Raw genomic sequence first — 26,580 nt, 5'->3', positions numbered from 1 at the left:
CTGTGTTACTATATAGAAATTGTATAAATTTTATGCAGCATGTTTTATGTATTTATTTTCAACTAACAATTTTAACTGAACATTTAATTTCATTTCTCCAATATTTGTGTTCTAATTGTCAATGGCTTCTTTATTTTCTGCTTCCCTACATCATTTGTCTTACTTTTCCTCTCCTCGTATGCAGTCTTTTGGATGAACAAGTACTTTTCATTCTTCTGTTTTCCTCCATTTCAACTGTTGGTTATAAATGGCATAAGGAGGAACGATTCAGCAGAGCCTTTGTCCCTGGCAGGTGCCACGGGATGGAGACAGCACGGAAGGAGAGAGAGGCTTACAGCGCCGGACAGGATGTGGGAGGAAAGAGCGTGTACGCGGTGCTGGTGGGAGAAGGAAACGGTACTAGCACAGCGGAAAACCTGTGGCGGTTACCCAGCGACGTTGACATACGAGCTCTATGATTCCGCCAAATCATGGGGAGCACAGCCCACAGAAAGTCCTGCACACTCCCTGAAAGATGCTCACAGGGATGTCAGGGCTCTGCTCTTCCTCACAACGGAAAAGGGAAACGGCGGTAATACTCGTCTGTGGTAAAAAAAGATCGAAAACTTGGAAAAAGGTAACTATTCAGGATGAAATGTTATCTGGCAAGCCAAATGAACCCTCCGCAACTACTCTCAACAGTGCAGATGAACCTCGCGAAGAAAATGTGCAAAAGGAACTAACTGGAAAATACAAAGTACTTTACGATTCTATTTATATAATGTGCAAAAACGAATGCGTTGATAAAAGCTAAGATTGCAGTTATCTCTGGGCATGTGCAGAGGACAGGAAGGACTTCAGGACGCGGTAATGTAGTCTTTATTAATCTGGTGACACGCGCGTCCTGCTGGGTGAAAGTTCACTGAGCTGTACCTTGCAGGCACCGTTTTGTGAATATGTCAGACATACATCATTAGTAATTGACTCGGAGAAATAACAGAAGGATCTGCAAGGGTACAGCCAGAGAAATACATACCCAAAGAGTAAGAAGGGAAAATTATTGTTAGACAATGTAGAATCTAAGGTTGAAATAATGACATTGAATAGAATGGCTGATTGTACATCAATAAAACATAAACCTGGTGAACGTGGGTAAAAGCCTGGCAGGTAGATGCATGAAGCGAGAACTGTTCTAAGCATGAGAAGAAGGTCCTGAGAAAAATCCAATGTGCTATTTCAATGAATCTATCTTAGAATTTTATTTTTTATTTTTTGAGATGGAGTCTTGCTCTGTCACCCAGGCTGGAGTGCAGTGGTGCAATCTCAGGTCACTGCAACCTCCGCCTCCCAGGTTCAAGCAGTTCTCCTGCCTCAGCCTCCCGAGTAGCTGGGGTTACAGGCGTGCACCACCACACCCGGCTAATTTTTGTATTTTTAGTAGAGACGGGGTTTCATCATGTTGGCCACGCTGGTCTCAAACTCCTGACCTAATTACAGGTGTGAGCCACCGCACCTGGCCTGTCTTAGAATTTTAAAGATGTAGAGACAAATAACCAAATGCATATGAGAATTGTGTGATAAAACCCACAAATGTGTTGAGGTTAGATAGAGAGACTTACACGCCTCAAGCAGAGAATGTGCATTTTTATATAGACATAAAAAATTTGCAAAAATCCTTCACACATGTGGGCACACACATACAAACACACACACGGACCTGAACAAACCCCGTAATGCTGATAGGATCCACCCCACTCTTTGATCATAAGTCAATCACATTTAAAGTAAATTATTTAAATGGTCACATTCTGGACATTGCTGGTGCTCACTCATATCTCTGGTTCTTTCATGTGTCCTGTGTTTCAGGAAAGACAGGCCAGGCCATGTGACTTGCTTTGGCCAATGGTGTGCAAGGGGAGGGGAGGTGCCTGCCTCCCAGGAGATGCTCTGAGGACTCCTCATGGTCCCCATCTAGTCTCCAGCGGTGGTGGTTGCGGAAGCTTATGAGTAGGCGGAGGTGCCCTAGAACCGAGGGAGCTCAGAGGGGAAAATTCAGCAATGTGGCTGGATATAAAGGAAACATAGGCTGGGCATGGTGGCTCACGCTTGTAATCCCAGAACTTTGGGAGACTGAGGAGGGTGGATCACCTGAGGTCGGGAGTATCTAGACCAGCCTGGCCAACATGGTGAAACTCCATCTCTACTAAAAGTGCAAAATTAACCGGCTGTGGTGGCACATGCCTGTAATCCCAGCTACTCGGGAGGCTGAGGCAGGAGAATCGCTTGAACCCAGGAGGCGGAGGTTGCAGTGAGCCGAGATCATGCCATTGCACTCCAGCCTGGGCAACAGTACGAAACTTCATCTCAAAAAAAAAAATTTTTTTTCTCGCTTCTAGCAATCAGTGCTAGAAATAGAACTAGAAATATACTCTCTTGCACACGCACAGGCACAAACATAGGACACCATTTCTCCAGAAAGACACAGCACACATGAAGAGAAGTACAGGGCATTACTAAATGACAAGAGAATATCTACAAAATGAAACATCTCACGTGTTTTGGGGTAAGGATACACTATATTAAAACTGTCACTTCTAAATGAATATGTAAATTTTCGGCAATTCCAATTAGATTCCTGCATGGCCCTGCGTGAGGCCCAGCTGTAAATCACAGACATCCCCACATGACAGTGGTTTCAGCAAGAAAGAATTGTATTAAGTGGTGTTTACCTTTTAAAACCTGCAAGAATGTTCTCATGATGGAAATGAAAATGGAATCACAGAAGATGCAGGGCGAGGGAGGCCCATTTAGGGCCGGCCTCAGGGAGGCTCAAGAGGGAGCTGCCATCCTCCTGTACCACCAACCCCCTCCTCCCTCCACTGGGCTGTCAGTGTCTCGGAGAGGGGGCTTCTGGTGACCCTCTGGCTCAGGCCAGCTCCTCCTTCCTCTCCCCTCCCATGGAAGGACACCCCATGACAGGACCCCCTTATGTCATTGAAATCCACGCACTTTATGAGTCGAAGTCATTTGTCTTAATGGGAAATGTTATTATTTCCCATCAAGCACTGAAACCAAGAATCCCTGGGTAGAAATGCAAGGTCACGGCATAATAAACACAGCACAAACACAGCAATGCTGCTGGATTCGGCCTCTGCACTCTGGGAGGCTAGAGAGACTTCAGCGTATGTCACCAGCTCCAAACTCCAGACAATCCAAAGACTAAGAAGAAAAATGGGGGCTAACTCCTTCCCGAGGCTGCTGTCCGGGGCGATTTGAGCTGGGCGCCGAGGCGCTTCCCTGAAAGCCTCCCGCTCTGTGCGGACGGAGGTCCTCAGTGGCGCTAGGACCCACATGGGAGCCCAGTGTCCTGGACCCGTGTGGACATGCTTCCTGCCCTGTGTGGGCTCTGACCAGGAGCCTGGGGGCGTCTGCTGCCTCTGTCTGCCTGGCAGACGCTGCTTGTCTGGGACACCCCAGCTCCACTAGGCCAGCCCACGGCCACCATGGCCGCAGAGGATCGTGGCTCTGAGGGCTTTTCCATAGTGAAAGGTGGGAGGAAGGAAGCTGGGCTGGGTTGCTTTTCCTACTCATTCGTTCATTCCTCATTCATTCATTCACTCCTAACTGCTAATTTCTCCGGGGACGAATGGAGGGCTGCTGGAGTCCTTTTCTTTCCTGCCTTCCACCTCCACACCTGCTGCAGGTGTGGGGTTGGCCATCTGAGTTCCTCCACTGGCTCCTCATGCATAAGAGAAGACTGTGTGGCTACTCTCACGCCAGGCGCTGGAAAGCAGAAACACCGAGGTGCAGCAGTAGGTAATCTTTACTAAAAATGGCAGGAAAGGAAAACAGTGAGAAAAAACGGGGAGACATGGTGAAGGTGCCCACAGTCACCTGGACGTGAGGAATGGGACACGCTGCTGGCAGCTGTGCCCGAGCAGGTGGATTTGGGATCCTCGTGCAGCTCTGGGCTCTGGCGTCGTGACTGGAATGGGGTCCTGGTGGCTTCTCCTCTGAGGGGAAGAGAGGGAGGGCAGCACGGATTCCTCTCCAGCAAGCATTCTCCTTTAGATGCACTCAGACTTCCTGACTCAGTCCCGCTCACGTCGCAATCGAAAAGCACATAGGTGATAATAACAGAGGTTATTTTTTAGTGGAGACTCTTACAGCCAAACAGATGTGGAAGGCAAGAGGTGCATCTGACCTTTGCTTAGAATATGAATTTTCCCTTTCTGGTCTTTGCTTCTCCAGGAATTGTTTCGTTTTGTTTTTATCTAGAGTAAGAAGGATTATATCTAATTAGGCATTGTCATTGCCAAGGAATTAATTGCAATCTCTGAATATTTTGGCTTTTTTGAGCTGTGCGGCAAGTCTTTAATTACGGTCTACTGACTGCCATTTTTGTCAACAATAAATCAGTCCACCTCGCTGTGGCTGCAAACAGTGCCATCTTCGCTCAGCATCTGACACAACCTTGGCCTTCCCCTTGGGTGACCAATGTCTGGAAGTCACCCACTGCCTTCCTGTGGAGGTCAGATCCCTTAATTCACTGAATAATTAGATTTCCATAAAAATCAAAGAGAGCCACCTTGACAAGTGACAGCATTTCTGTGCCATTTACGATCCCCACACACCTTGATCACTTTTTATGGATGGCTCTTTATATTTTAATGAAAGAAAGCCGATTAGCTATAAACTGATTACTAAGGGCATAATCAGGGTCATTTCTTTGCAACAAATCAATCAACAAAATGCTAATTATGGATGGTCTTTTAGACTTGGGTTAATCTATTAGTAATTAAAGTGAAGTGCAAATCCAACCTCAATCTTAATTGTAGCCAAAAGGCACAGACGTCTTTTTGTTGACCCATAAGATGCTGTTATTTAGCTTAATGCCGAAGGAGAACCCATCAATTGTCTGAAACTTCATGGCTCTAATAATACGTTCAGAGGAGGTCTTTGGAGGCATTCATGGGAAACATAACTGGGGTTATGCTTTGGAAAGATGGAGATCTTTTTTTCTGATTCATTTAACTTTAATTTGCATTTTTATCGTGCTTGTAAAAGAAGCTTTTTTTCTAAAGCAGAGTAGTAAATTCCCAGGCCTAAGCCTCATGAAACCTGACTAATTTCTTTCTTTGACAGAGAATGACGGCTGGACTGGGGTGAGGTCAAGATGACACAGTGTCGTTGGGATGACCCAGTCCGGGGGAGAGAGTGGCCGAGAGCGGCTTCACCTGCAGGCTCCTGGGAGCACTGGGCAGGGGTCACGGCGGATGGGCACGGCTGTGTGGCTCTAGGGACCTACAAGTCTCTCCACATGCACACCGTTTGCTTTCTTTACAAAGCTTGATATAATTTTGAATGATAATTTAAAAATGAATGTGTGTGAAGAGTCATATTTTACACAGAGAAGAATTCCTTGCTTGAGGTTCTGTGAGCAGCAGCATGGCGAGGCAGGGGCTCAGGGTACGGTCGGTCTCCCTGATGGCGGGGGTACGCGCATGGGTGAGGAAGGCGAGTGATGGACGCAGAAACCAGCAGGGGCATGGCAGCCAACTTAGGCAACAAGCAGGACTTGCTTGGTGAGGACAATCTGTGGAGAAATGGTTTCTATCCATGGGAAGCGAAGCACCAGCGTGGGTCACAGAGTCAGCATGGGTCACACAGTCAGCACGGATCACACAGCACGGGTCACACGGCCAGCACGGGTCACACGGCCAGCATGGGTCACAAGGTCAGCGTGGATCACACAGCACGGATCACACGGCCAGCACGGATCACACGGTCAATATGGATCACACAGTCAGTACAGATCACAGGGCGTCCACTTGCTGGAAGCCAGGCATGCTGAATGCGGTGTCAGTGTGGGCCTCAGCGAGATGGGCTCACAGGGTGTCCAGTGGGGCCAATTCCTGCAGACACTCCGCTAAAGGAATTGATGTCACCTGACTTGAGTTCATGTGGGTGCCGCAGCCTTTCCCTCCCATGTCTGTATTCCTGACATGACAGGCAGCTCTCAGAAGCGTGTAAGGTGCATATACATGACTGTGCTTACAGCAAAGAAGGGGGTTCTTGACAGACTGAGGGTTTTGTGAGAAATCCTGTGATGATAAACTGCACACATCAAATTAAAAAGGGAATTTATACCCCTGGGCGCTTCTGTTTAAGGTGGGACATTTCTGCTGAAGCATCTTAAGGGAATTGTAATCAGTGCCCCCAGAACGAGGAGGAAAGGCCTCTCTCAGAAAATCCGCTTCACTCGCCCGTGTCTGTTTCCTTGAGTCTAAAGTTCTGGTAATGGATTCTTTTATTTTTTTATTTTTATTTTTTCATTTTTTTTTTCTTTTGAGATGGAGTTTTGCTCTTGTTGCCCAGGCTGGAGTGCAATGGTGCGATCTCGGCTCACTGCAATTTCTGCCTCCCGGGTTCAAGCGATTCTCCTGCCTCAGCTTCTCAAGTAGCTGGGATTACAGGCGACTGCCACCACGCCTGGCTAATTTTTTGTATTTCTGGTTGAAATGGGGTTTTAGCATGTTGGCCAGGTTGGTCTCGAACTCCTGACCTCAGGTGATCCACCCGCCTCGGCCTCCCAAAGTGCTGGGATTACAGGCGTGAGCCACTGTGCCTAGCCAAGTTCTGGTAATGGATTCTAATGGGTGGTTTCCTGAAGGTCGAGTGAGTTGACAGTTATCTGCACAGCACTTAGAATAGTGCCTGAAATGTGGTCACTATAATTGCACTCCATCCATGAAACAAGAACAAGTAACTTTGAAAAAAGCCAATGAAAGATCATGGGAACGCAAACACAGTTGCTGAAATAAAAGCCATCACAGGGCTGCAGAAACCTCTGACCCACTGCCCCTCTGGGCTTCACTGACCCACCCGCCGCCCTGCCAAACGCACGTGGGCTTTGCTGGAATCCCTTCTCTAGATTCAGCCTTTAAGGAGTGAATTGTAGTCAGCAGTCAAAGGCCAACAAAACCCAAACACAGAAGCCCTTCCGCTCTAGCACCATCCCAAACCCTCCAGGCTCGCCTCACGGGAACCTCCACGGGACTTCACTGAAGGCCAACGCCCGCAGCACACTCGGCAGGTGTCACTTCTCCTTGTTCTCGCTCGTTATTGGTGCAGGTTATTAGGACAGGAGCAGCTCCCATGGGGGACGTGTGAGGAGGCTGTGGGATGGGGCTCCAAGCTCCCGTGACGAGGACAGCTTCAGCCGGTTGTGCCACCTGGCGGCCACGCTGCCTTAGAGAGCGGGGCTGGGGAGGACGTGCCCAGTTTCCCTCTTCCTGAGGCTGCCTCGGGTGAGCTCTGCCCACCTCAGCCTGTCTGAGGACCAAGGTTGCCGGGACAGATCCAGGTGGGAGGTGGATTCGTGATTTGTCCTTCGGCTTCCTGAAGTGCCTGGAGGGCACCAGTGCGCCAGCCACAAAGCCGAGAACTGGATTCTTTCTCATCCTTCTGGGGGTCTGCATCTCAGCTTCCTCATCTGCCCAGTGAGGATGGTCACAGACGTGGAGAACGGCTCATCTGAGGACCCCTGAGGATGGGAATGACACGGACTCAGCTGTGCCCTGAGCCCTCCAGTGGTGCTGCTGGCTCACTCCTGGCCCGTGCTGAGGACTGAGGACGTACCCATGGCCAGGAGGCTAGCGGGGGGTTGGGCGAGGAGGGGCCAGCTCTTCCCTGATGCTGAGCTGCAGAACCATTCCCGTCCAGCCTTCGTCTGCCGTCCTCCCCCACGGTGGCTGACCAACTGCCACCCTCTACTGGCCCTGAGGCCTTGGAGATGTCAGCCCCGGTGTGCAGCGCCAACCCACAGACACTGAGGAAGGCCTGGTGCCCCTGTTTAGATCCCAGACCCCACGTGCGGGACACCTGTGGAGAGGCCACCCGAGTCCATCCCACTGGCCTTCACCCTCTCAACTCCCCAGCGTTTCTCATGATGGGGCAGTACTGGTGACCTTCCCAGACAGGGAGAGGGCAGATGGACAGCTGCTGCCTCAGCTTCCCGGCAGGGCGAGGGCGGATGGACGGCCACTGCCCTAACTCCCCAGCATTTCTCATGATGGGGCAGTACTGGTGACCTTCCCAGACAGGGAGAGGGCGGATGGACGGCTGCTGCCCCCTGGGAGAATTGTCCGCAGCCCTGGGAGGTCACAGAGGCAAGCCTGGAAGATGGATGGCCACTGACAAAAGCCAGAACGCTTGTTTCCAACAGGAACGCTTGCAATTTGCATTAATTAGCAAAGCAGTGGTGATTATAGTTATGACCTAGAGAACAAATGGGAGGGCGCATCTGTGTCTACCAGGCTGGAACATGGACGTTAAAGGCACACGGAGGCAGCTTCACGCCCCTGGGGCCGTCGGGAGGCTGAGTTCCCCAGTGCCCGCCTTTCCAGGGTTGCTTCGTGAAGAGGGGCCCAGAGAGAGTGTGTAGGCTGCAGGCTGGGGATGGGACCTGGAGGAGGCTGGCCCAGGGCCAGTGCTGAGGCAGGGGCAGGTGGGGAGCTCGGCTTCTCTGCTCTCCCGGGAATTTCACACAGGCTCAAAGGCAAACAAGGAACAAAGAAATAGCAAGCCCCAGTGTCAGCACACCTGCCTCAGAACACCCCCCTCTCAGGCCTGCATTCTCCCGAGAACTTTCTAAGTAACTTTAATATATAGCATTTATTCTAAACATGCAATTTCCTGCCAGTCCCAAGTGGTTCTCAAGGAGCCATTTCTCCACTTGTGTGGATGTCGCCGCCTCTGAAGGGTGGAGCTGAGGGGAGCACGGGAGGTGCTGTCTCCTCCCCAGGAGTGGCCAAGGACGGCGGCCAAGCTGAGGTCCAGGTGGGATCAGGGCGCTTGAATCTAAGAGTCCAGTCGATGGTTTTTTGCTGTTTGCTTTCCTTTGTGGAACCTCTCCAGGCACGTCCTCCTCAAGGCCATGGTTTCTCTAATTATTCCAATATCTTTTCTTTTAATCTCTTGAGCATATGTAACATTTTGGGGATGCAAGTAAATCGGGCTTGGAGGAAATCTTATAGCTTTAATCGCTTATATTAGAAAAGAAGAAAAATTTAAAATTGGTAATCTGACTTTTCAACATAAGCAGTTAGAAAAGCAACTTAAAGGAGTGGAAAAAAATCAATGATAAAATATGAGCTATAAGTTGATGGTGTAAAAAAACTAATAGAAAAATATAATAAAACAACAATAGAAAAATTTCTGTGACAGTATTAATAAATTGTATAAATGTCTAACAATTAAGACATGGCTGAAGAATAAACATAAGTTCTGGAGAGTTTGATTATCTATTAAATAAATAAATTATAAACCTTCTCCAAAGGGAAACCACAGAGACACAGGATTTTACTTGTGAATTCTGACAAACAAGAAGTCAGGAAAAAATTGCACCTGTTCTACACAACACTTCCCCCAAATGGAAGAGGAAGTAACACTTCCCAGATATTTATTTATTTATTTATTTTTTGAGATGGAGTCTCGCTCTGTCACCCAGGCTGGAGTGCAGTGGTGCTATCTAGGCTCACTGCAACCTCTGCTTCCCGGGTTCAAGCCATTCTCCTGCCTCAGCCTCCCAAGTAGCTGGGACTACAGGTGACCGCCACCACGCCTGGCTAATTTTTGTATTTTTAGTAGAGACGGGGTTTCCCGTGTTGGCCATGATGGTCTTGATCTCCTGACCTAGTGCTCTGCCCTCCTCAGCCTCCCAAAGTGCTGGGATTACAGGCGTGAGCCACCATGCCTGGCCAGTCAGTTCTTTTTATGAGGTTAGCAACACCATGATGCCACACTCAAGAAAGGCATAACGAGAAGAGAAAATGACAAATGTTCTTCGTCCATCGACTGGACTCTTAGATTCAAGTGCCCTGATCTACAAAACATTAGCAAACAGAACCTGGCAGACTACAAAGGCATAATAAAGACTACTTAATGTAGATGATGGATTGATGGGTGCAGCAAACCACCATGGCACGTGTATACCTATGTAACAAACCTGCATATTCTGCACATGTACCCCAGAACTTAAAGTATAATTTAAAAAAAAGATTATAACAATAAAAAACAGACTGGGTCCAAGGGAGGCCCTGTGAGGTGAATTCAACATTCAAAAAGTAATCACTGCCATTTACTTATTAACAGAATACAGGAGAACAGCATAACATGTTATTAATAGATGAAGAATAATAATTTGACAAAATTTAACACTTATTCATGACAAAACTCAGCCAAATAAGATAGAACAAAATTTCCGCCTGATGAAAATCATCTATATATATAGATGTATAGTGTATATAGATAATCATGTATCTATATTATACAAGTAACACCATACCTAATATTGTGACATTAAATGTTTTGTCTTAAGATCAGGAAAAAGTTAAGAATGTTCACTCAAACCTATTTAGCAGTGCACTGGAGGTTCTAGAGAGAGCATCGAGGCAAGAACAATAATTAAAATGCATTTATATAGCAAAAGAAGAAGTAACATTTTCTCTGTTTGCAGGTGACATGATTGTGTATGCAGAAAATTCTAACAAATCTACAGAAAAATTATAAGCATAGTAACAAGGTCAACATGCAAAAGTCATCATATTTGGGTAAAAGAACAATGAACAATTGGAAAGTGAAATAAAAAAATCCATTTACGATAGCAGGAAAAACATATTTAGGAATCAATTGTGTGAAAGCTATCCCAGCTCTTTACACTGAAAGCTAAAAAACTCTGCTGAGTGAAATTAAATAAGAGCTAAAGGTATGGGAATAGATGTATGGCACATGTATGGGTTGGGAGACGAAATATTTGCAAGATAACTCTTCTTTCCAAATTTACTTATCCTGATAGTCTTTTTAAAAATGAAATAGAGGCCAGGGTGCAGTGGCTCACGCCTGTAGTCCCAGCACTTTGGGAGGACAGGGCAGGTAGATCACCTGAGGTCAGGAGTTCGAGACCAGCCTGGCCAACATGGTGAAATCCTGTCTCTACTAAAAATACAAAAATTAGCTGGGTGTGGTGGCGGGTGCCTGAATCCCAGCTACTCAGGAGGCTGAGGCAGGAGAATCACTTGAACCTGGGAGGCGGAGGTTGCAGTGAGCTAACGCCACTGCACTCCAGTCTGGGCAACAAGAGCGAAACTCTGTCTAAAAACAATCCCAAAAACACAAAATAGAAATTGAAAAGCTGGTGTTAAAACATTTATGGTGATGTGAAAGATCTAGAGTAGCCAGTTTTGAAAAAGGAGAACTTTCTCTAACCTGTGTCATTGGGATGTGTAACTATTTTTTTTTTTTTTTTTGAGACGGAGTCTCGCTCTGTCGCTCAGGCTGGAGTGCAGTGGCGCGATCTCGGCTCACTGCAAGCTCCGCCTCCCAGGTTCATGCCATTCTCCTGCCTCAGCCTCCCGAATAGCTGGGACTACAGGCGCCCGCCACCACGCCTGGCTAATTTTTTGGATTTTTTAGTAGAGATGGGGTTTCACAGTGTTAGCATAACTGTATTTTTTTTTTTTTTTTTTTTTTTACCACATTCTTAAAAGTTCTCCTTTTTCACTCCAGGACATAACGCACCTGGAAGTGCTTCCCGTGGATGGTGAGGCAGGGGTACGATTAATCAGGGCAGGATGTTCTGTGTTGTTGGGGGAAAGTAAAAGGACAGCAGGAATCTCAGTGGCACCGATGTTACCTCCCAGGAGTCTCACACCCTGGCGTGGGCTGGGGGCTGCCCTCGGAGCTCTGCAGACAGGTGGTGACTGGGGGATTCAGGCTGCTCCCGGGCCCCCACGCTGCCATCTTAAATATGTTGCTCCGAAGGACAGTCAGCAGAACTGAGGGCTGGAGGTGGAACAGGTGTTCTCAGGTTTGGAATGGGAAGCATTTCCACCTGCGCTCCAGGAGCCAAGACTCAAGTCACATGGCCCCCAGCTGGAGGGAAGGAGCTGGGAAAGGCAGTCTCCCTGTGTCCCAGCAGGGGCAGCTGTGGCAAACACACAGCGTTTCTTCCTCAGGGCTTAATGAACGGTTTTGCATTTACCTGTTTCTTTATTTTAAATTTTTCAGTCAATTGTCTCAGCCATAATATTTCTATAACACCACAAATGTTGTTTCCATACATGTGTGGATCTATTTTTGAGGCTTCTGTTAGGATCTGTTTGTCTCTAAGTTCATACCTCACTGCCTTAATTCCTACAGTTTTAGAATGTCCCTATTGCCGTAATTGTTTGTTAATGTTGATCCTAGGCTGGGCGCGGTGGCTCAACGCCTGTAATCCCAGCACTTTGGGAGGCCGAGGTGGGCAAATCACCTGAGGTCAGGAGTTCAAGACCAGCCTGAACAATATATGGTGAAACCCTGTCTCTACTAAAAAATACAAAAATTAGCCAGGCATGATGGTGCACACTTGTAATCCCAGCTACTTGGGAAGCTGAAGCAGGAGAATCACTTGAACCCGGGAAGTGGAGGTTGCAGTGAGCCAAGATCGCACCACTGCACTGCAGCCTGGGAAACAGAGGAAGACTCTGTCCAAAAAAAAAGAAAAAAGCTCCCTACGCCCCCCCAAAAAAAGCCAGGTACAGTGGCTCATGCCTGTAATCCCAGCACTTTGGGAGGCCAAAGTGGCTGGATCACCTGAGGTCAGGAGTTCGAGACCAGCCTGACCAATATGGTGACACCCCATCTCTACTAAAAATACAAAAATTAGCCGGGCGTGGTGGCAGGCCCCTGTAATCCCAGCTACTTGGGAGGCTGAGGCAGGAGAACTGCTTGAATCCGGGAGGCAGAGGTTGCAGTGAGCTGAGATTGTGCCACTGCACTCTAGCCTGGGTGACAAGAATGACACTCCGTCTCAAGAAAAAAATAACAAAAAAGGAATGTTGATCATAAATGATCCTGCATGTTATAAAAATATTGCCCTATTTGAATACACCTTGAGCCTCAGCTTCCTGATTTGCAAGTGAACATGGAATCTCTGCATGGCTATCTGAGAATTCCGTGATGAAACCAGGCATGGTGTGTGACAAGCTCAGCCACAGTGGTCCTGCAGCAGCTCCACGCTTCCCTGTGCCAGTGGTGAAGGGAGGTGGCAAGGAGGAGCAGGTGGGGCCAGCAGGCAGCCCGGGTTTCTGGAAGTTCCACGCCTGCTTTTTACATCCATCTTAAAGAGGATGGTACAAAAGAAACCGTATTCCTGATGGGAACCATCCCTTAGTGTGAGAGAGGTTAAAGTTGAGAGACAGAAAGAGCTTGGACTGAGGGGTGGGGGATCTTCTGAGATGTGGAGGGTGGCCCCAGGTGAGGACTAACTGCGAGGAGCCAGGGGCTGGGAGGGGCTCCTCACTGGCTGAGAAGATGGTTTTGGGGCTGAGGCAAGGATGCTGGCATGCCTTCACAGAGTACAGCTCAGGAGCTTAGATTCTACTCAGGCCAATGCAGTGGGTCAGGTGAAGGATCCCCCACCCTGGTAGGAAGAGAGGCACAGATTTACACAGAGTCTGTGGTGTGGGCCCAAGTAGCGGGTACTGGAAGGTAGGTGGGGGCGTCTAAGGGAAAACGGTGGACACCCAGTCAGAAGATCCAGCATGAGTTGGTCAAGCTGATGCCCCCAAGGCTGGGAGTCACAACCCCAGACCCACTGCAGAAGGCTGGGCCGGTGGTGAGTGTGGGGCTTGGATGGTGACCTCCTGCCCTGACACTCGTGGCCCAGCTGGAGTGAGGCTTCTGGTGAGCCCCCGAACTGGACCAACGCTGCCATGATGTTGTTTTTCAGAAAGATGGACTGGATGCAGAATAGCCAGGGACACCTGTCCCAGGCCTCATGCCGTGGAGCTGTCACTCCTCACAGAAGGAACTGAGTCATGGCTAACGAGGCTGCAGTCACCATGAAGGGAAAATGCCAGGTCAGCCAACCTGAGGCAGAATTATATACACTTGTATATGTGCACCCACAGATGCACACACGCACACACGCATGCGTGCATGCATACACACACGGACACACACATACACACATAGACATATGCACACACATGCACACACACACATACACACATGGACACATGCAACAGACACACGTGCTCACACACGGACACACGTGCATGCACATATATGCGCATACATATGCATACACACATGCACACACACGTGCATTCACGCACACACACCTACACATATAGAAACATGCACACACACTGACACATGTGCAGAGACAGGTGCACACATACATGGACACACATGCACAGATGCATAACACATGCACACACATGTACGCATGCACACATGCACACACATGCACACACACATGGATGAACACACGTGCACACATGCACCCACAGACACACATGCACACACACATACACACATGGACACATGTGCATATAAGACTGCTGATTTTATGTGTCAGCTTGGCTACACTGTGGTCCCCAGTTGTTTGCACAAACACCAGTTTGGACAGTGCTCTGAAGATGTTGTGTAGATGTGCTTCACAGCCACAACAGCTGACCTTAAGTGGGTGGCCCTCGAGCATGTGGGGGACCTCACCTGGTCAGCTAGTGGCCTTCGGAGCAAAACAGATTTCCTGGAGGAGATGGAATTCTGCCTCGAGACTAACACAGATGCTCTGCCCGAATCTCCAGCCCGCTGGCCTGCCCTACAGATTTCAACCTTGTCAGCCTCCATAACTGCACGAGCCAGTTCCTTAAAATAAATCACACACACACACACACAATCTGCATACATGCCTACACACAATACTCAAGATGGGACCACCAATTTCCAGCCCAGGCAAACCTGCATCTATAGAGAATGTGAGGACGACTTTCTGGGAAGCCTGGGCATATAACACATAGACTCAGCCTCAGGTGCAAACTTCGTATCAATGTGGGTGATTGGGAGAAAATGTGATGCTTGTAAAAGCAGAGAGAATATTTTAAAAGTTAAAACACAGCCGCTTGCTTCTAACAAGGGTTGATGCTGAAGCCACTTCTGCAGGCGCTGGGAGAATTTTCATGCTTGATGAGCTTTGCCAATTCAAGCCAGGAGGCAAGGGGTGCGGGAGGAACACAGAAGGCCCAGAAGCAATGTTTTTTTCACTTTGTTTTCCTGGAGGGAATTAAAATAAAAGCTTAGAATGATTTTTCTTTTTCTAAGAAGAAGAATAGAGAAATGAACTCTCTCGCTTTCTGCTGGAAAATTAGATTGTCCTCAGGATGCAGAAGTCATCTCAGGCAGTTTCCATCAGCAGAGAAAGCTGGAAATTCTTACTTCCAAAGTCTCAGAAGGAGTTCTTTCAATGTTTCTCATGATTTATTTTAACTTTTTCTTGAGAAAATCAGGGAAAGAGTCAAACTACACAAAGTATCAAACTCAGAAAGATGAAAGAAATATTTCTAGTAAGTAATTTAAATGATCGAGGCATCACTAATTAAAAAGCTACATTTCATATGTTTTTCTTCTTCCTTCTACATTAGGCATTAAACATGATTTTCTTAATGTTAGCAAGTCTGTGGGAAAAAGACATTTTTTATACATAGTGGGTAAGAATGTCAACTGGAACAAAATTTTAAAGGCCAATTTAACAAAGTGAATCAAAAGTTAAAAATAATACACTTAAGTAGTGAGCTGTGAGAATCGGCTTTTCCACTTCAGCAGATGTTGAGCCCCCACCCACAGCCCTCCAAGGGTCTGTAACAGTGCGTGATGCCAGGTGTGAGTTAGAGCACGGGTCCCCAACCCCACACATACCGGCCAGTTAGGAACGGGGCCCTGTAGTAGGAGGTGGGTGACGGGCGAGAGAGCATGACCGTCCGAGCTCCACCTTCTGCCAGATCAACAGCAGCATCGGATTCTCGCAGGACCGCGAACCCTATTGTGAACTGCGCAGGAGGATCCAATGCCTGATGATCTGTCCCTGTCTCCCATCACCCCCATACGGGATCCTCTGGTTGAAGGAAAACAAGCTCAGGGCTGCCACTGATTCTACATGATGGTGAGTTGTGTAATTATTCTATCATATATTGCAGTGGAATAATAATGGAAATAAAGTGCCCAGTGAATAAATCATCCTGAAATCGTTCTCCACCCCACTTCCATCCGTGGGAAAATTGTCTTCCAAAAAACCAGTCCCTGGTGCTAAAAAGTTGGGGACCGTTGCATGAGAGAGCCGCAGGTGATAGCAGAAAGTGGCCATCCTCATCAGCAGCAGGGTAACTGAGGCAGCCAAGGAGAGGTCAGGAGACTGAGCCCTACCAGTTAATTCGCTCTGTCACCAGGTCCAAGTGAGGCAGGTTCCAGCTGAAAACCAGGAGGTGCGCCGTGGTCCCATTTTAGCATTTTAAGGTACACAGACATAGAGAAAGCCTGGCACGGCATTGAAGTGTGAACGCTGACTTTCGCTGGGATAACGTTGCAGGTACGTTTGATTCCTTGTTGGCACTTTGTTCAATTTTGTGGGCAGGATTCAGCGCACCTCCTCTGGGATACCAGGGCTCCACACAGCCCTGGGCGGGAGCTCGGAGAGGGACCTGTGTGCTGAGCAGCTGGGGATCAGGGAGGAAGCAACAGGTGTGTGTGTGTGTGTGTGTGTGTGTGTGTGTGTGTGTGTGTGTGTGTGGCGGGGGCGGAGGTCTCAAGGAGGAGGCGGTAAAGATGCCCAGTGCCTAGGCGGCTGGAGAAGGCAGGCAGTGCTGGAGCCGGGAGCCTATGGAACATCCTGGTGGGAATTCTAGCAGAAGTCTCCAGAGAAGGTGATGGTTGGTGAAGAATCGGGAGAGAAAATGATGCAGGGACGGATCATGAAAGGCTTTATCCGTTAAGCTCAGCCTTCCTACCCTATCCGGAAGCCACAGACGCCCCTGAGAAGCTCAGCGTGGAGAAGTGTTGGAAGACTTTCATTCTAGAGCTCCCTCCGTCTCGGGGAGGGGCTGGCAGCTGTGAGAGTCGACAGGAAGAAGGCGTCTCTCTACGTTAGCAGTTGCAATAACCCTTTCTATGACATGATTATTCTACGAGTTTTCAAGTTTGCAAGAGGTTGGACTGGAATAGGAGCCAAATGAAGAGGTGCATTTTTAAAATCCACAGCCCCACGATCCTTCAGACAGCTGGAGCTCTCCCTCACATCGATTTGCAATACATATTTTCAACCTCGCTGACTCACTCCTGTTAATTAACTAAAGCTGTGCCAGTGTCCCAGAACTGGAGCTCATGGGAGACGCGTGTGCTCACACCGATTCAAGGGGAAAGAGAAGATTCAGGGAAGTCAGGTTGAAAACCTCTAGTTCCAAAAACATGATCTTCTTCCTGCAAAATTGTGCATTTCTACAATTATTTTGATGATAGTATGAAGTCTCAGCCATCGCAAACCACTTTATTCTAAGTGGACGGCAGTCCTTCGGACACTCAGGTCCTGGGGACAGGCACAGACACGTTGAACAATGTCCAGGTGACCCCTGAAGGTGGGGCTTCCCTAAGCCCCCATATTCTCTTTATTTGCTCATCATAAAGATTCCACGATAGGGTGCATTGTAAAATACTTAGTACCTAAAAAAACAAAAGTGTCAATGAATTCCACAGTAGACATCTTTGAATGAAAATTCATCTTGCCTACAGCCAACCAGCAGCCCCGGGCATGATGGAGACAGAGATGGCAGCCTCTAGGCGCTGGTGACCTTCTCCCCCTCCCTTCCTGGTGTAGTGTGGGAAAGATGGGTCCTGGATGGGATTTCCAGCCCTGGCCACACACAGAGACACTCTCCTGACTTTTGGTGCAAGCTCCTCCGCTAACTGTTGAAACAGTGCTGCATCATGGGGTGGGTAGGACTCAAGAGTGATGCCTTCTGCCTTCACCCAACACACACTGGGGTGGGTAAGACTCAAGAGTGACGCCCTCTGCCTTCACCCAACACACACACACGTGCACATGGCCGCTCGTCAGGGTTGCTGCAGGTGTGGGGGCCTCCGGGATGGAGACAGGGATACCCACGGGGCGTGCACCTGCCTCTGTGCCTGACGCCCTGGAAGCACTTTCTGTTTTCAAAGCTGTGCTGACAGGGGTGGATCAAAGGTGCTCTAACCTCCACAACAATTCAGAATGGTTATCGCCCTTTCATTCTTACATTGTTGCCCCAAACTTTTCCAAATTGGCAAGCACTCAAGTCAGGCTAGAAATGTCAAAGGCAAAACACCAACAAGTGAGCGGATGGATTTGCTTCAGGCCAAGAGCACCCAGGCCTGGAGATATCACATCACAGCCAGGAGGTTTCCTAAGCAGGAAAACCCTCTGTCACTCAGACAAACACAGGACATGTTTGTCTCTGTGCCCAGTTGGTTTTGGGGTCACAAAGTTCTGTTCCTAGCGAATCACTCATGAGGCAGAGATTGAGGAGTTGGTGAGGGGTGGAAGGGGAAGGGCCCCTGTCCAGTCTTGTCAGCAGGTCCATTAAGGGGAAAGGTCTGTGTCTGGTCTGGCTATAGGTCAACAAGGGAGTCAGAGGTGAGTCTCACAGGAGCTGTGACAGAGAAGACAGATAATCTTCTTGTGGCCAAGAAGGAAGCCAGACTCAGGTTGAAGACTGCCCAAAGGAAGGCATGGTAAACAATCCCCAAGAAAGGGAATCTTGGGTGATGTGAGTCAGCTTTGCATCACATGGACTCTGGAATTTAATTCCTACGGGTTAATAAACCTCCTCTGTGTTGGACACATAAACAATCATATATGTCATATGGGTGAAAGCTACAAGGCATTATGGTAAAAAGGAAAACCTGTGAAACGAGCTTCTAGCCAAACCCCAGGAGTGTTATCCTTTTGTTTTGTTCAGTGACTTACCTGTTTTCTATTGATTTTTTTTTTTTTTGTTTCAGATCAATAGCTTCTTTTGTTAGTTGTATGTTTCTAACTTTACACAGTTTATGACTTTGTCACAAGCTAAAGGCGTCTTGCTGAACAGGTATTTTACATTTTAACATAAACAAATTGATCAGTTTCTAATTTTATGGTTAATGTTTTTATGTGCTTGTGTACTTGTTTGCTTTACGGAATTGTTCTCTACCATGAGGTGGTTTTATGTTATGGTATTCTCAGAATTTTAAGGTTTGCCTTTCACATTTAACCCATCTGGAACTTATTTTTGCATTTAATGTGTGGTACGGATTAAATTTCATTTCATCTTTAAGGATTCTGTTTGCTACATGTTTCTGGTAGATTAAATTTATTGGGTTAAGAAAGTATTATTCTATTTCTTTTTTACAAGTTTTTAAAATAATGGATAAACATTAGATTTTATGAAATACTTTTTTGCATATGTTAATTGTAAGATTTTTCTCCTTTAATAAGTGAATTTGGTGAGTGAAAATTATATATTTTTCTTATGTATTCCACTCTTGCATTCGTTGGATAAAACAAACATAATTTTTAATTGATTACCAGATTATTCTATGAATATTTTTGCATAGAGTTTTAGCATGTGTGTTTTATTTTGTTACCAAAGTTACAGTCAGCTAATTTAAGGATTTGGAGACCAAATTCATTCCTCTTCTAGGCTTTGTAAGAGTTGCTATAAATAGAGGATGGTCTATTCCTGGAAAGTTGACAGAATTCACCTCTAAAACCATCTGGATCTGGTGTTTATAAGTATATACTAAATGTATTGAGTATTTATAGGACTGTCAGAATTTCTACTTTTTCTTAAGTCAGTTTTGATTTTTTGAAATGGTTTATTTTATTTAGGCTTTCAAATATATCTTATAAAGTTGTTCAAAGTTTTTTCCTTCTATCTTTCCAACATCTGCTACATTACCAGCTGGTCTCTCAATTGCCTGATTAATAAAATCCAATAGTTTCTTATCTTCTTTCCCCTTTATCAATCTCACAAGACACTATTTACTTGATTTGTCTTTTCACAACACCTACTTTGTTATATATTTTTCTATGTATTTTTTCTCTAAAGCATTTAGTTGATTTGTTCTCAGCTTTTCTTATACTTAATGCCTTTTTGTTTTCCATATTCTGGTTTTATAGTCTATGCTGTTTTCTTAAAGCTCTTCCTGATTTCACATACCTCGTATGTGATGTATTCACTATCGTTCACTTCCAAGCGTTGTTCATTCTTCTTATAATTCCTTGTTTGAATCATGGGCTATTTGGGAGTGTGGGTTTTAAACATGGGCATTCTTGGCCACTTGCTGGGATTTGCTTTGTGCCTGGCAAGCCGTCTTCTGTTCTCTGTCGTCTGTAGCGTGGTCTGAGCAGATGTGTCCTCCACCTGGGAAGCTCTCATGCTTTCTGCTTTCAGATTTTCCATCTCATTCTCTCTCTGCTGGATGCATTTTAGGAAATTCATTCGGATGCACCTCCTGCTTATTGGTGGTGCCTCTTCACTGCTGCACTTGTCTCCTTTCTCCAGAGAGGGTTGCATGGCTTTTTGGCAGGACCATTACTCTGCTAGTCGGGAGGCCCCGTGTGACCTACGCTGCTCTCCCCACTGCAGGGCCACCCCGGGGCAGCCCCTCCACCTGTGAGTGCCAGCTCCAAGCTGCTTCAGCCCAGACCTTCTGATTCCGCTTCCTTGGCAATTTCCATGACTTCCTGAGTCCTTAAAAACAAGAATGCTCTCTGTGGGATCTAATAACACCTGCCTTCCTAATAGGAAAGTGTCTTGTGTTGATTTTTTTTTTTTTTTTTTTTTGAGACAGAGTCTCCCTCTGTCATCCAGGCTGGAGTGCAGTGTGGCGATCTCGGCTTACTGCAACCTTCGCCTCCTGGGTTCAAGTGATTCTCCTGCCTCAGCCTCCCAAATAGCTGGGATTACAGGCAGGCACCACCATGCCTGGCTAATTTTTGTAGAGACGGGTTTCATCATCAGACCTCAGGTGATCCACCTGCCTTGGCCTCCCAAAGTGCTGGGATTATAGGCGTGAGCCACCTCGCACAGCCCCAAATCATCTTCTAATTGTAATTTCCCTTAGCACCTGGTAATCTTATTCCCTAGAGGGAATGTATTTGATTTTTAGTTTCTTGGGGAAAATGTGAGTTGATTTTGAGGTAAGATATCAGTAAAGCAAGAAAATTCTGGAACAAACATAATTTTTGTTCTTTTTAATTTTTTTTATTATTTTTTTTTAGAGATAGTATCTTGCTCTGTCACCCAGGGTGGAGTGCAGTGGCGTGATCTTGGCTCTCTGCAACCTCTGCCTCCTGGGTTCAAGCAATTCTCCTACCTCAGCCTCCAGAGTAGCTGGGATTACTGGTGCCTGCCACCATACCTGGCTAATTTTTGTATTTTTAGTAGGGATGGGGTTTCCCCATGTTGGCCAGGCTGGTCTTGAACTCCTGACCTCAGGTGATTCTCCTGCCTTGGCCTCCCACAGTGCTGGGATTACAGGTGTGAGACACTGCACCCGGCCTTGTGTTGATACTGCTGCAACGCCAGGGACCCTGGTCGAGAGGGTTCTGCTGCCACCCAACACTGCTGCTCTCCTCCTCCTCAGACACAGAGGTCACCCGAGGCTGCTGGGCACTGTGTCCTGTCCTTGAGTGAACACTGCTGCTGAAGGGCTGCCCAAGAGGGTCTTTAGGAGACTTAAGATTTGATGATAAATCATAGTGATCTGTAAGTGGCATTGACTATCAGCAAAGATGATATTGTAGTTTTGTCCAACTTCTGCTTCTGCATTTATCTTACATATAAATGTGTATTATGTCTTTATACATCAAAAGGAAACAGCTTAGCCAGTGTCTAAATTAACTAAATTCCCAATTAAGAGAATTAAACTTTTATCTGACTTACATGTAATTTTGAGATTATTGATCTTGAAACTGATTCTTGCTGACCGTTCTTTTGGAAAACTTATTACAATGCAGCGATCAGGCTTTTTAATAAGAGCCAAATGATGTCACATGTTAATGATCTCCCCTCTCTCGATTTAGTAACACGTGTCCATACGTCCATATTATTTCCAACAGTCTAGCTCCCATCCTCCAAAGCCATGTCTTTGTTTAGAGCTATGATTGAATTGCATCCTCCAAAACATAAGTGAAAATCCCAGGCCCCAGTGCCTGTGAACGTGACCTTATTTGGCAATAGGGCCTTCGTAGATGTCATCAAGTTAGGATGAGGTCCTGCTGGGTTTGCCGGGGCGGGGGTGGGGTGGGGGGGTGGGGGTCCTAGTCCAATACTGGCATCCTTATAATAAGAGGGCACGTGACACAGACACTGAGAAGAAGGCTCCCTGAAGACAGGGTCAGAGGGTGGAGTGACAGGGTGACGCGTGTCTACGAACCAAGGAAGGCCTGAAACCACCGGAAGCTGGAAGAGGCAGGAAGGATCCTCCCCTAGGGCCTCCAGAAGGAGTGTGGTCCTGCTGACACCTTGGTCTCAGAGCTGTGAGGGCGTCAGCCCCTGTCGTGTTAATCCTCCTGCTCCCACTGTGAAGGTACATTGTTCCTGCAGTCCTAGGACACTCCACAAGTCCAGGCTCTGATGCGCTGCCCCGTACCGCCGTGCTCCCCGAGCAAAGCTGAGCGCCGGCTCCAGGAGGCCCAGCAGGTCCAGCGCATCCCTGGGAAGTGAGCTGGTCAGGATCGAGTGGGCCCGGCAGGCGTCTGTCAGTGGAACCTGCCCGTGGCGTAGGTGCTGCCGCTTGTTCATAGAAGGGCCCTGCCGGACGTTCTAGCGCAGAGGCAAGAGTTTTTTCTGCACACACTTTCCTCGCGTGTAGTTCCCCCTTTCTGTCTGGCAGGGCTTCGAGCTGCACTGAGCTGCTCTGCGGCCCACAATAAGCCCAGGTTCCAGCCTGCCTGGCCAGAAGAGGTTTTCAGACCCCGTCGTGACAGACACAAAATTCTGCAGGCTCTGGACTGAGACACACGAGCTCGAACCTGGCCTCCTCAGGTTCTCTGTTCTTCTCAGCAGCCAGATGGCCTCGGGCACGTGGCTTCCTCCTAGCTGGCCTTCCACTTCTTCAGCAGCAAGATAGAGACAGGCACGTCAGAATCTCCCACTTGTCTGTAAAGGATTAAGTAGAAAAATGCCCATAGTGTGATGAAGTGTCTAGGTGTGAGCCGCAATGGATAGACGACCATTTTTATTAGATGTGGATGGGTTGCACAAACACAGCTAAGTTTAGAGCTTATTATGAATCCAGTGTGGATGGGAAAATCATGACGATGATGACAAAAATTCCACCCCTCCTGGGGCCGCGTGGGTGCATGCGTGGGGTGCGGGAAGGACTGGCCCCAGCCCAGCAGGCTCCGTCTTCCTGGTGCTGCTCCCGGCTCTGCTTCAGGGACATTTGCAGGCTGGCCACTGTTAAGGGCTGAACATGGGTGTCCCCCCAACATTTGTTTGTGGAAATCCTCACCTCCGTGGCATTATGAGATGCCGTTGCCACCCTCAGGGATGGTGTGAGGGTCCTTATGAAAGGGCCTGGAGAGACCCTCCCCACTCCCCTTAGGATGACACAGTGAAGAGGCACCGTCTGGGGACCGAAGCCCTCACCAGACACCGAGTCTCCCAGCACCTTGATCTTGGACTTCCAGCCTCCAGAACACTGAATAATAAATGTCTGTGTCTTCGGCCACACAGTGCATGGCATTTTTGTGTTAGCAGCTTGAATGGACTAAGACAGTCGTGTCAGTCAAGTGCCAACAGCCAAGACCCCAGAGGCAGCTGCCGAGGGAGCTGTGTGGGGGCTTCGGGAAGGGAGTGTGGGGACTCTCAGGCATCTGGGGCTGGGGATGGGGATGAAGGGGCTTTGGTCCTCTGCTCCCTGCAGTGCCCATCTCCGTTGTTGCTGTATTTTGGGTAGAGCTTGCACTGAGCTGGCCTTGGCCTGGATCGATGCTTTAGGAGAAAATGTGAAGTTCCAGAATTAGGTGTGTCAGAAGCTGGAGGCAGGTGGACTGCAGAAAAGAACCCACTGACAATTAGGGCGTCCCGAACAGAGCAGGGGGCCCTGCCAGGCAGCAGGGATCTGATTCCAGGGAACTTCCAGGAAGCCCATTTATCAGAGTCTAGAGAGGGAATTTCTCCATCTTGAGCTGGAAGATCTCCGGAGGGAGGTCCTTTCCAAATGCTGAGCCCCCTGGGGGGGTCCAGGATTCCAGGTTTCTCAACGGGAGCTGAACACAGTGAGTGGAGTTGCCCAGGCTTGGATGAAAACCAGCCTTGCTCCTCCTCCCTTCTTTCCCCCCATCATCTTGCTTCCACACGTCCAACTCACAAGAAAATTAAAAAAAAAAACAAAAACCAAAATGGTTATTCTTTCAGACTGGAATCTCCGGAGGATTTAACACACTCTCAAACATGCAACACATATTTACGATACCTTTTTGATATTTCTTTTCAGAACCTGTGACATACTCCTTGGAGTATCTCCAGGATGAGAATTCGTGATCCGCTTGGAATGGGTTTAGATCTTGGAATGAGCTGTCATCCCAGCCCAGCCAGGTAGCTCAGGAAGGTAAGCTGTGTGTAGACTGTCACTGTTGGACGGATGGCCTTTATTTTCCAGCCCAGCCGTTGAAAGATGATGCTAGCACAGAACTCCAGATATTCTTGGAGCAGCATCAGCATTGGCATGAAAAGCCCCACGGCCCACAAAACTCCTTGGGAGGCAGCCATGCTTTTCTCCAATCCTGTTTAGTGCGTCAGTTAAGTGACAGTGCCTGGACTTTACAGCCACGTCTTGTGCCTTTCTTGACCTATCTGTCCTGAAATAATCAGCCTTCTTGTAACCTGAATCCTGCCGTCATGGGCCCTAAATATTGTATTTTTACAGCTGCAAGGCCTTCCGCCAAGGAACCTGCTGCCAACTTGCCTGACACTGGCGTCCTGACATGACACCACTGCTCGTTCCCCACGGGCACAGGACTGGCCATCTCCTCCAAGCCTGAGCAGCCTGTACAGCATCCCAAGCTCTGGGTGCACCTGGGGCAGCCGTGGCAGGAACGCCATGGGATCTGCTGAGCCCTATGAGGCTGCAGTGGGACCGAGTGGGCACCATGGTCCATGCAGAACAGCTTCTCCCTTGAAAAAGAAACACAGGCTATTGGCTCAGCTGTAAAAGGCAAACACAGGCCATTGGCTCAGCTGTAAAAGGAGATCACAGGCGTCTGCTTGGATGGGGAGTTGGTGCCAGCTTTCCTACTACATGAAAATTCAATCCCAACTGCTACCCAGACCCACTCTGTCTGCACCACAGCAGTGGTGACTGAGGGCACGCCTGTCATGCCTATCCTGCAGAGGAGTTTGCTGCAGCGAGACAGCCCCTTTCTCCCTCCATGACAGAGTTTAGAAGCCTCCTCCTCTTGCTGCCACTGTGGGAATTTAGGTGAGCAGCTGTAGTTGCCGGGGAGTCCTGAGCACAACACTTAACGCTGCCCCTGCAGTTTCATGGGCCATTAACAATTTGCTAATATTGTTTTAGCTTGCAAATTAGCGCAGCTCCGTGGGTAAGGAAAGGCTCCGTGGCTGTCATCAATCAGATGGAAATTCTTCATGCATGAGATGAAAAATGATTTCTAGCCTTTGAGGCTCAGACAGCAATTACTGTAACCAAAAAAAATTGGTGGTGGGGAGCTGGGGGGGAAGAGTGCTCCTTGAAAGTCTATCAGCAATTCTGTGAACTTTATTTCCTGATGCACGAGAGTGAAACTATGAGGATTTCAAGCCATGGGAACTTGATTTTCTTAGTTACTAATAAAGTGACAATTTAAAGGAGCCCTCTCCAACTGACCTGCTCCTAGAAGGCAGGGGAGAGAGGACATCTATGTGGCGAGAAGGATGACAAAGCCGTGAGGACCTGGTGACCGTCTCTGCTGAGCTCCCAACTGGTGACGCTCACTGGGAGGGTGCCACAGATGGCTCTGCCGAAAGTGCAGACAAACCTTGGCCTTGTTTGTTGGAAACCATGTTTCTTATCCCCCATCCCTCCCACCTTGAAGCACCAACATTTTTTCCTTTTAAATATTGATACGAGACTGGGCTGGGCATGGTGGTTCATGCCTGTAGTTCTAATGCTCTGGAAATCTGAGGCAGGAGAATCACTTGAAGTCAGGAGTTCTAGACCAGCCTGGGCAGTATAGTGAGAACCCCCTCTCTACAAAAAAACATTTCAAAAATTAGCTGGGTGTGGTAGTATCTACTGTGGTCCCAGCTGCTTGGGAGGCTGAGGCAGGAGGATCACTTGAGCCCAGGAGGTCAAGGCTGCAGTGAGCCATGAACGCGCCTCTGCACTCCAGCCTGGGCAACAGAGTGAGACCCTGTCTCTTAAAAGTGAGACTGTTATGAAATATGTTCTTCACAATTATGTGCCATTTCTGTTTGGAAGGTGGTTCAGAGAGAGGGTTACGAGCCAGGCGATCTAGGGTTGAGTCCTGCTGCCAACACTTGAGCGCGTTGCTGTGATTATTAGACATCCCGTAATGAATAGAATGTAATCCAGCCAGGCTCCAGGGGCTTCAGGAGGCCAGTGTGAGTTGCAGCTATGGCTGCGCATCCTGGCCCCAGCAGGATTCAGGGTACCAAGATGCTTCTTGTGTGTTTGACGGGGCTGACAAGCACTAGCTTGCTTGGTGGCCTCAGCCACCTGTACAACAGACCC

At 48.0% G+C, this 26,580-nt stretch overlaps 1 long non-coding RNA gene across 1 annotated transcript; it reads left to right on the top strand.

Annotated features, from left to right (window-relative positions):
• The first annotated feature begins 292 nt into the window (after positions 1-292).
• On the top strand, positions 293-26,269 carry LOC116458483 (uncharacterized). The gene is made up of 4 exons (XR_004245336.1): positions 293-616; positions 24,325-24,438; positions 24,490-24,624; positions 24,757-26,269. It is a non-coding gene; the product is annotated as an uncharacterized LOC116458483 (long non-coding RNA).
• The last annotated feature ends 311 nt before the right edge of the window (positions 26,270-26,580 follow it).

The sequence above is a fragment of the Hylobates moloch genome, unplaced genomic scaffold, assembly GCF_009828535.3.
Source record: "Hylobates moloch isolate HMO894 unplaced genomic scaffold, HMol_V3 SCAFFOLD_19, whole genome shotgun sequence".
NCBI lineage: Eukaryota > Metazoa > Chordata > Mammalia > Primates > Hylobatidae > Hylobates > Hylobates moloch.
Note: the sequence above shows the minus strand (reverse complement) of the source record. Positions and strands in the feature narration are given on the sequence as shown.